Source organism: Suricata suricatta, chromosome 7 (assembly GCF_006229205.1).
Source record: "Suricata suricatta isolate VVHF042 chromosome 7, meerkat_22Aug2017_6uvM2_HiC, whole genome shotgun sequence".
Classification (NCBI taxonomy): Eukaryota; Metazoa; Chordata; class Mammalia; order Carnivora; family Herpestidae; genus Suricata; species Suricata suricatta.
Genome location: NC_043706.1, coordinates 71,083,266 through 71,093,862, shown reverse-complemented (window position 1 = coordinate 71,093,862; position 10,597 = coordinate 71,083,266). Strand labels below are relative to the sequence as shown.

Below are 10,597 nucleotides of genomic sequence, written 5' to 3'. Positions count from 1 at the left end.
TTTAAATGTAAATCTCATCCAAATCGCTCTTTCAGAAACATCTAGAATAATAATTGACCAAATATCTGGGCACTGTGGCACAGCTACACAGACACAAAATTTTCCATTATACTTAGTTTATTATTTTATTTTAACCACAGGTGCCCCAACACTCCCTTGGCTTAATGTGACCTCCCTGCCAAAGGCAGGGACCTTCTGCATCTTATTCATCACTGGATCCACAATAACCAGTTCCATAGATGGATGAACACCAAAAATTGTTACAGGCAAAGAGTGTAACATGACTGCAAACTCCCGGTTGGTTGTTATCACAGCTGGGGCACATCAGCAAGAGGGAGAAAGTGAGCTTAATCTGGTTCAGCCCAATGTGAACGTCTGTAAATTTATCATTTCTTATAATGCATATAATAAAATGCAGGTTGTTTGTTGTTTCCAATCCAGTGGATATCTTGATGTTTGTGGCTTGGAAGATAAGTGGCTTTCCCTAAAACCATGTTATTGGAAGTGGTTGCAATCTGGATTCTGCCTGGTTCTGCTACCTAATGGGGGAAAGGCTGGGAGTTCACCCATTAAGCTGTCATGGGCGGGTCCTAGGGGAGCGTGGAAACACGGGTGCCTGTAGGGAGTGGAGAAAATGTTGCTGGTCTCTCCCTGAAGAATCTGCACCTTGACTTAGGCACTTATGCAGATAAGGAACAGCGGGAAGAGATTCACAAACAGGTGGTTGATGAGTGTCTGTGATGTGATCAAGTTGAAAGGCTGCACATCCTGGGCCACATGACTGTCTGTGGCAGATTTGGCAGAAAGTTTAATGAAAGCATCTTAGGTGGGTGCATCCAATTTCCACATGATTGAGGGTCTCTGTGGAATAAAGGATGATGTCTTCCTTCGTGCTCCTTGCATCTTGGGACAGAATGGAATCTCAGAGATTGTGGAGATGACTCTGATTCTTGAGGAGGAGGCCCATTTGAAGGAGAGAGCAGGAACATTCTGCGGGGCAGCGGGGGGGGGTTCTAAAAAGAGCTGCAGTTCTAAACTTTTCTCTCTTTTTTTAATGTCTATTTATTTTGAGAGAGAACAAGAAAATGAGCAAGTGGGGGGAGGGCAGGGAGAGAGAGAGAGCGCAAGAATTCCAAGCAGGCTCTGCCAGCAGAGAGTCCAATGCGGGACTGGTTCCCAGGAACCATGAGATCATGAGCTGAGCTGAAGTCAAGAGTCAGAGGCTTAACCAAATGAGCCACCAAATCACCCAAGTTCTGTAGTGTTCTAATATTGTATCACTTCACTGTCCAGACTACAACAGGATTTTAGCTGGAGATAGTGTATATTGCCCTTTTTATCTGACCTGCTCCTCAAGCAGTAATATTAAGGTGGTCTAGGATCAACATCCATTTCCTAAAGTTACAAACAGGAATGGTTCACACATCCTTGCAGCTGTATCCTGATGCTGGTTCATGCCTGTCTTGTGTCCTGGCACTGAATGACACCCGTCTTGTGTAGTCCTAAAGTGGTTAATGTAAAACAGCTGCACCACCTCAGTACACCACTGCCAATGTTGCATAGGCTGAACTTGCTGGTCAAACCAGATGTGTATCTGCTGTGTGTTATAGAACCCTGGTCCCTTCACCTAGCATGCTTAGTCCAACCTTCTTTCTCTCCAATCACTTGCTGAGATTCAATGTATAAATTCGTAGTGCATATGTTGTGCATAACTGTTCTAAAGGATCTTATTTTGTGCACAGTATTTATCACATGTCTCACCTGGAGGCCATAAGGGCATATATTGAAATGGATCATCCTAAATAAGCAATATACAATGAGTAGATTTCTACTCAAGACATTGGCCAAATAATATTACCTTACATTCCCATAAGAGTAGGAATTGTGTTTGTTACTTGATAAAGGAGACTCTACTTCCTTTAGCACACTGAAGCTTTTTGGTAGCTTTTGCCTTCTCCTCTCCCTTGTCACCTGTCCTTTACACACACACACACACACACACACACACACACACACACAACCTCCTTCCTTATACATTCTGCCAAATATTTCTGTATCTTAGTGTTTCCCCCAAGTATGGAATGGGAAAAAATGTTAATTCTAGGATTTGAAGAGTTTTATATGAGATTTCTTGTTTTCAGTGAGAACTCTCAGATGTTCTTTTGCCTCTTACACTGTTCAGACTCACAGACTCCAGCATCACATCCAGGCATGTGGTGGTCATAATGCTTGTGTAGCTTTGAAAGTGAACACTGAGGTTGGTGCCCAGAACCTAAATGAAAAAGGCAGTAGACCCACAAGTCAATGTGCCTTGTCCCTTCTGCTTCCTTCTCTTTGGGCTAGCTTATTTTTTCAGACCTATGTTTACAGATGGGGCCTAAACATGCAGACCAAGTAATTTTGCTCTTGAACAGGAAATAGATGGAAATGTTTGCAAAGAAAAGATTTATAATTGTGGGATACTTTTTGACCCTGATAATTTTGGATAAAAATGTTTTTGTGCCTCTGTTATGTGTTTTCTTCTCCATGAAAATAGTGTAACATGTAGGAAGCTCAGAAAGAAAAGTCTGTTAATGCATATTTTTATATGTGGGGTGTTTACCTAGTTTTCTTGCTCTGAACACCAGAATCTGGATTAGATGAATGAGGTATAACCTGCCCAGTTCTGATTTTTATTCAAAATACAGGTTCTTTACCTTTTAGGGCTGCAGATCTCTTTTAGGATCTAAAGAAAATGATGGACCCTTTACCAAGAAAAATTCACATATTTACATGAAATTTTGCATACATCTTTAGTCTTGATTCAAGGATTCCCTGAAAGTCTATCCATTTGAGTCTATGTAAGAGTCTTGACCTATGGCAAGGGATTTTGCTTACTCAAGACTTTGTAAAGAATTAATTGAGAATAGCTAAATCCATTCATATTATGAAAAGAGCTGTATATTTCACTAAATTAACCTAACAGTAAAATTCAGATGAATGGCAGTGGTTTTGTCACAAAATTCCCATTTCCTTCTCACTAAAACCTGGAGCGTCTAGGGGATAGTCTCTACCCTGGGGTAACTCAGATTCCATGGTCCCTCAAGCTATAACAACAGCACCTGCTGCTCTTTAGAGCCATACTGGGATACACATGTTTATATTAGGGATCTAACTCCCTCTTTACTTATACACTTGTGCAAATTTCTTTTTTTAAGCACAAATTCTTTGAACTCTATTGCTAAGGAGTTCTATTCCTCTCTTAAAAATGCCTGCTACCAGTAAGTTCCCAAAAGACTTTTCTCTCTGTTTGCAGGAAGCTACAGTTTACGACCTATCTTTGGATTGAGTATATTTCATCACTCTTTGTTCTATGCTCTTTGCTGTCCTTAGGGGTTGGAAGAAGTTTTGAAACACCTTTTGCTTGAGAAAAAACATCTTTGTAATTGAGGTTTGAGCTACAAGCAGACTCTTGCCCCAACTAGGGTGGAAACGTGTAAGCCATTATGCCTCCTGTCCCTCTCCCCCAACCACTGGCTGAAGCATTTAGAGGACCCCCCGTATACCTCATTATGCTCACTAGGCAATGGCAGATTGAGTAGAGAATGTAAGCATAAAGTAAACTTACTATATTTCATAGTTATCCAATCTTACTTCACGTACCTTTAACCAAATACTTTTAAAATTTTGCTTTAGGCTGAGGTTTTAAGGCAAAGCTTTATGTTGTGAAACTATTTGAGTGCCATATCCAAGCAAATACATTTCAAGAAGGGAAAAGTTATTGCTAAGGCCTTTAAATTTAAAGGCAGTTAATATATTCATTCTTTCTTTAATCCATTATGTTATATGAAATAAAGCAAATATGAAGTAAGCTTTCTGCCTTCTCAAAAATTATTGAATGATAAAAATAAAGATTTCAGATAAGAAATCAGCTATTAGCTTTGTATTGAATCAATGTAATAGGCCTTGTGGAATGTCAATTTCATGCTTCTAGTAATTTAAAAATGTGCTCTTGGGAGCTAGTAGAAGCTGGCTCCAGCACATCATAGATCAAGTATCCATCTTATCAGGTTTTCCATTCTGTTTCATTGGTCTGTTTATCTGTTTCTATATTAATTGATACAGAAGAATCATAACTATTGGTAAACTACATCTTCCCATTTTATTATTTTTGGCAAAGAAGTGTTGGGTATTTGTGGGGTTTTGTTTTCTTATTAAGGAGACCTGTGTGGAATCTCTTGTTCAATTTAGATTCTATTGATTCAATACTAACTCTGTTAGGAACTTGAAATGCAACCTCCTGGATGGAACTGGTCTTCTGGAAGATAAAAGAAGGCCTGAAAGAAAAGAAGTAATCACTTTGCCCTAGAAAATCTTAAATCTCTGCATTGCTGTTTTGGTGACTCCTCTGGCCTCCACTACTCACATTAGAGTTTGGTCTATAATGGCATGACATTTCTTGACACTTTCAAAGAGAAGAGAAAAGGAGAGGTGCTGTTGAAGTTTATTTATTACATTTTAAAGGTTAAATTTTCACAGTAATTTCTAAAGTTGTGACTTGGAGGTGGAAGGAAGAATTAAGTTGTTAGGAATTTTTGACTCATCTTTGTAAGTAGTATGTATGTGACAGTGGAAGATAGTTTCAAATTGAAGTAATGGATCCATGACTTTTGCCAAGGTCATTCTTCAGGTTACCTATATTTATTTTTTCTCTAATTACCTGTAACCATCATACTACTCAGAGTTAACAGATTCTTTACCTAACAAACTTACAAATTTTCTTTAGACTTCCTATACATGAATGGGAGTTGAGATTTTTCTCATAAAATATATAGAAATAATGTAAACTATTTTAAGTAGGTTCCATGCCCAAGATGAGGCTCAAACTCATGACCTTGAGATTAGGAGTTGCATGCTCTCTACTGAGTGAGCCAGCCAGTGGCTGGTTTACATAAATGTAAACTTTTCAGTGTACTTTGTTAACACATAGATTTTGGGTTTTTTTGGGGAAAATACATTGAATAGAAAAAGAAGAGTCTTTTTAACAAGTGGTGTTGGGACAAGTGGATAACTACATGAAAAAGAATGGAGTTGAATCCTCATATTACACCATATGCAGGAATTAACTCAAAATGGATCAAAGACTTTAATGTAAGAGCCAAAACTGTAAATCTCCTAAAAGAAAATATGGGGTAAAATTTTGAGACCTTAGATTTGTTCATGGATCTTACTCACAACACCAAAACCACAAACAACAAAAGAGAAACATAGATAAACTGATCTTCATAAAAAGTGAAAACTTGTGCTTCAAATGACACCACCAAGAAAGTGAAAAAACAACTGGATAATGGGAGAAAATACTTACAAAACTTATATCTTGTAAGGATGTATGTCTGGAATATATGAAGGGCACTTTCAACTCAATAATAAAAGGACAAATAATCCACCTTAAAAATGGTCAAATAACCTTAACAGACATTTTTCCTCTGTAGATATAAAAATGGCCAATACATACAGGGAAAGATGCTCAAAATCATTAGTCATCATGGAAATGTAAATTAAAACCAAAGTGAGATGCTACAGTCATCTGTTAGGATGACTGTAATCTAAAAGTTAGAATATAAGTGTTGGCAAGGATGAAGAGAAATTGGAACCCTTATACAGTGTAAAATGGGTGCAGCCATTTTGGAAAACAGTTTGTTCTTCAAAAAGTTAAACATAGACAACGCTTCTAAAAGTTATATGACCCAACAATTCTACTGCTTGGTATATAACCCAGAGGATTTAAAACACATGTTCACAGAAAAATTTGTCCACAAATATGCATTGCAGCATAATGTAATAGCCAAAAGATGACACCAACCCAAATGTCCATACAGTGATGAATGGATAAACAAAATGTGGTATTTCTACACAAGGAAATATTATTTGGCCATAAAATGGAATGAAGTACTAATACATTGCTACAACATGAACAGACTTTGAAAATATATTAAAAGAAGCTGGTCACAAAGACCACAAAAAAGGCAATTTATATGAAATTTCCAGACTAAGCAAATTATAGAGATATATAGCATATTATTAGTTGCCCAGGTCTGGGAAGAATAGGGAAATTGGAGAGTAATATCTAAAGAATGTGGAATTTCTTTCCAAAGTGATAAAAATTTTCTAAGGTTGATTGTGATGATGATATAACTCTTTGAATATTCTAAACACCATTGAATTATATGATTTATATGGTGAATTATAGTGAATTACATCTCAATAAAGCTGTTATAAAACAATCCCCCCAAAACCCAGTTGATGGTTAACTTTATGTGTCAACTTGGCTTGGCCATGGTACCCAGATATTTGGTCAAACACTAGTCAAAATGTTGCTGTTAAAGATATTTTTATATGATATTGACATTTAAATAAGTAGACTCTGAGTAAATCATTCCATAATGTCAGTAGGCCTCACCCAAACAATTGAAGATCTTAAGAGAAAAAAGACTGATGTTTCCTTAGGGAGAGGGTCAGCAAACTGCCTTTGGACTCAAGATACCACATCAAATTCTTCCCGAATTCTCTAGCCTACTGTCCTTGCCCACAGATTCTGGACTTGCCAACATCTATAATCACATAAACCCATTCCTTAAGGTCAATCAATCATTCCACCAACCTCTCTCTTCCTCTAGCCATATGTATGTATGTTTGTGTGTGTGTGTGTGTGTGTGTGTGTATGAATACCCTAATTATTATCAATTAAATCTATTATCTTTGAGTCTATTGAAATAATGGTTTATAATGATGTATACATACATCTATGATAACACACTTTCATTTTGCTACTGTTATCTACTGTTGGTGTCTAAAGTGTAGTCTTGACTTGGTACTTGCTAATGGGGATCAGAAGTTACTCTTGCAGAGACTTATGACCACACATTAAAATGTGTTAATTTTAAACTTGTTGAAAAAGGAAAAGTTGATTTAAATTCTGTTCCCAGTGCTTGCAGTACTTGGTCAAACTGGCACATACCTAAAGGTATTTGCAGTATACATGAGTACAACAATTGGAAAGCAATAACATCAAGGTTTATAAAAATGTTTCTATCTTTTGACTCACCAAGTTCTAAGTATATATAGTACATATATAGAAGTATATGTATATATATATAATTAGTTAAAATATCTAGTTACATTATATAGTCATATGTAGTATAGTTTTTTAGTTGTGGGCTGAATCATGCTCCCCCTCTTCCTGCCAAATTTTTGTGTTGAAGTCCTAACTCCCTATAGCTCAGAATGTAACCATGTTTGTAGATAAGGTCTTTAAAGAAGTAATTAAGTTAAAATGAGGTCTTCAGCCTGGGCCCTAATCCAGTATGACTCTTGTCCTTATAAGAAATGGAAATTTGGGCACAGACATGCCCACACGCAGAAGAAAGACCACGTGAAGACAGAGGGAGATGACATCCACCTACAGGTCTAGGAGAGGGACCTTAGAAGAAATCAACTCTGCGAACACAGTCTGTGGTACTTTGTTATTGCAGGGCTAGCAAACTGATACTAATATGAATATAATACATAATTATAAAACTAAACAAGGTGCAACAGCAATAGCAGAAAGATTATTTACTTCCAGCTCAGTGCCTGATGCAGGACATAATCTTACCATTGTGAGATTATGACCTGAGCCAAAATCAAGAGTCAGAACTCAACTGACCGAGTCACCCAGGTGCCCCCAATATGTGGATTTAAGTTGATGTATCGATATGTGGCCTATAATATAGTCAGTAAAATGAAAATTATGAAGACTTTATTGCAAAAGAGATTAAATAGGCTATAAGCAAACAATAGAATACTATTTGGCAGTCAGAAAAAATAAAACAAAAATGACATACATTCACATACAGAATTCTCCAAAATGTAACACTGAATGATTAAAAAAGCAACAATATGATTTATAGCTTTATACTGTTAATACAAATGTAAAAGCACGTTCATGATGAACAATATATTGTTTATGGATAGATATGCAGTTAGATAAAGGTTAGGTGACACATACTGGAAGAAAACACCACAAGTGTATGAGCATGGGTGACTGCGGGTGGAGTCGGGGACTGGAATATGCAAGGAAGGGAACTAGCCAAGAAACTAAGTATCCTGAGAAGCACGGATGAACTGATGAAGATAATGTGCCCAGAGGCAGAGGCAGCCAAGAGCTTGATTGTATCAATCCATTGAGTCTGTGAAGTACAACTAGAAACAAATAGATGGTGGATGAAAGAAAGAACGTCTATATATTCTATGGTTAAACATCTATAAGAGAATTTATATGACTGACCAAGAATTTGAATAACAGAAAAACAGGTAAATTGATGGTAGTAAAGTTGAGAGTATATTTTTAAACTTAGTTCTTTATTTTTGTTATGATGAGAGATTTTTTTCCTTTGTTTTTGGTCCTATAGTCAAATTTCTGAGGCAAAATGAAAGAATAGAAAATTGCCTGTTAAGTCCATCATCTTCATTGTCATATTTTTTTCTTAACAGAGTAGGTGGGGAAATAACCTATTGTCATCAACAAAACAAGATAGATATAATTTTCCAAAAATTCAAGCAGAAACTCACCTGTTACTTAAATGATGTGCACAAGTGAAACCCAAAGTGAATTTGCCACTAGAGATATGACTTCAGCTGAATGTTGTCTTTTTCGTTCTGTTCCCCTTGTGTTTTTTTGTTCGTGGTTCCATCTCCCTCTTTCCCGCTCTCCCTCCAGCAAACACCTAAAATAAGCTGTGTCACTACCTGGCTTCTCCTCAGAGCCTGCTGTCAAATGTAGTAAAGAGAACAAAGAAAAAAACAATTTGATTCTGACTGCTCTGAGACCTTCAGTAGTCGTCTCAGTCACTGGGGGAGAAGAGAAATCCTGCCCACAGATGCCAAGCTGCCCCACTCCCTCGTTCCCTGGGCAGTGTGTGGAGCGGCCACGGCAGCAGGATTTCCGGAGTGTCCTCTCTGTGGTGGAGAGAAGCCAGGGTAGGAGATCGATTCACCAGGACGGGGCTGTTTCCTAGGTTCTGTTTTTCAGATTGGATCAAATTTCGAGGCTTTTCATTAAAGTCAGCTATATTTTTCCACCTTGAGGTGAAAAGCTTAAATGCCAGGGAGTGATTCTCAACCCTCTCTGCCCATGAAAATCACCTGGGATGTTTTAAAACATATCCAGGTGTGCGGGCCAACTAAGACCAAATGAATCAGTGTCTCTGGGGGTGGCTCACAGGTATTGGTAAATCGGACATGCAGCCAGGGTCATGCCCCGCTAAGCTATGATCCTCATTTATTCGGTCTGGCTCTTCTACAATAAATAGAGTCAACGTGCTTAGCGTTTCTGTCAGCCATCTATGGTAACAGATGTCAGGAGACACTTATCTGTTTCTAATGAGACGGGCTTATCTGTCAGCTCTGATATTGAAAAAGAGGAGTAGAGTGATGGGATTATTTCCTTTTAGAATGAGACCTTATTATTTACGTTGTTAATATGATTTAATATTAAAATGAATGAATTTGCAAGCACAAGGCACCCTTTTATTTTATATTGCTAATCAAAAATATGTGAAAATCCCCAGCAATATCTATTAAAACACAAAGCTGATCAGGATATTTCCAAAAACTGATTCTCTAGAGCCCTTTCAGAATGGTAAGTCAGTAGTAAGAGTGTAAATAAATATTCCTTTTTGGAGTTAAACTTAGAAAGTGTGTCAGGTTTTAATCTCAATTACATGGTTCTCCCCTGGTGTATTAAGTAATTAGAGAGACTAGAGAGAAGGGACTCAGAAGGGAGGTTGAATACTCTTCTTTTATGGGTACAAGCATGCTATCTCTTCTATCTTTTAAAACCAACAACAACAACAAAGCTTCACATCAGTCCTATATCCTTTCCAGGTGACATCTGTATCTATATTCTTTTAGACAGAGTACTTTGCTGCTGGGACGCAGCCAAGGCAGTCCTAAGAGGAAAGTATATTGCAATCCAGGCCAATCTCAACAAACTAGAAAAAGCACAATTTCAAAATCTAACAGAGCACCTACTGGAACTAGAAGGGAAGCAGCAAGAGCACCCCAAACCCAGCAGAAGAAAAGAAATCATAAAGATCAGGGCAGAAATAAACAATATAGAATCCAAAAGAACAGTCGAACAGATAAGTGAAACCTAGATTTGGTTCTTTGAAAAAAATAAACAAAATCGATAAACCTCTAGCCAGGCTCCTCAGAAAAAAAAGAGAGAGCACCCAGATAGACAAAATCATGAATGAAAAATGATTTATGACCACCAATCCCTTAGAAATATAAGCAATCATCAGAGATTACTATGAAAAATTATATGCCAACACAGAAGAAATGGACAAATTCCTAAATGCACATGCACTGCCAAAATTCAAATGGGAAGAGATAGAAAACATGAATAGACCAATAACCAGTGAAGAAATCAAATCCGTTATCAAAAATCTCCCAACGAATAAGAGCCCAGGGCCAGATGAGTTCCCAGGGGAATGTCTACAGACATTTAAAGCTGAGCTCATACCCATTCTTCTCAAACTATTCCAAAAAATAGAAATAGAAAGAAAACTTCCAAACT

At 37.4% G+C, this 10,597-nt stretch overlaps 1 pseudogene; it reads left to right on the top strand.

Moving 5' to 3' along the window:
- The first annotated feature begins 247 nt into the window (after positions 1 to 247).
- On the top strand, positions 248 to 9,035 carry LOC115295272 (annotated as a pseudogene).
- Positions 9,036 to 10,597: the final 1,562 nt, after the last annotated feature.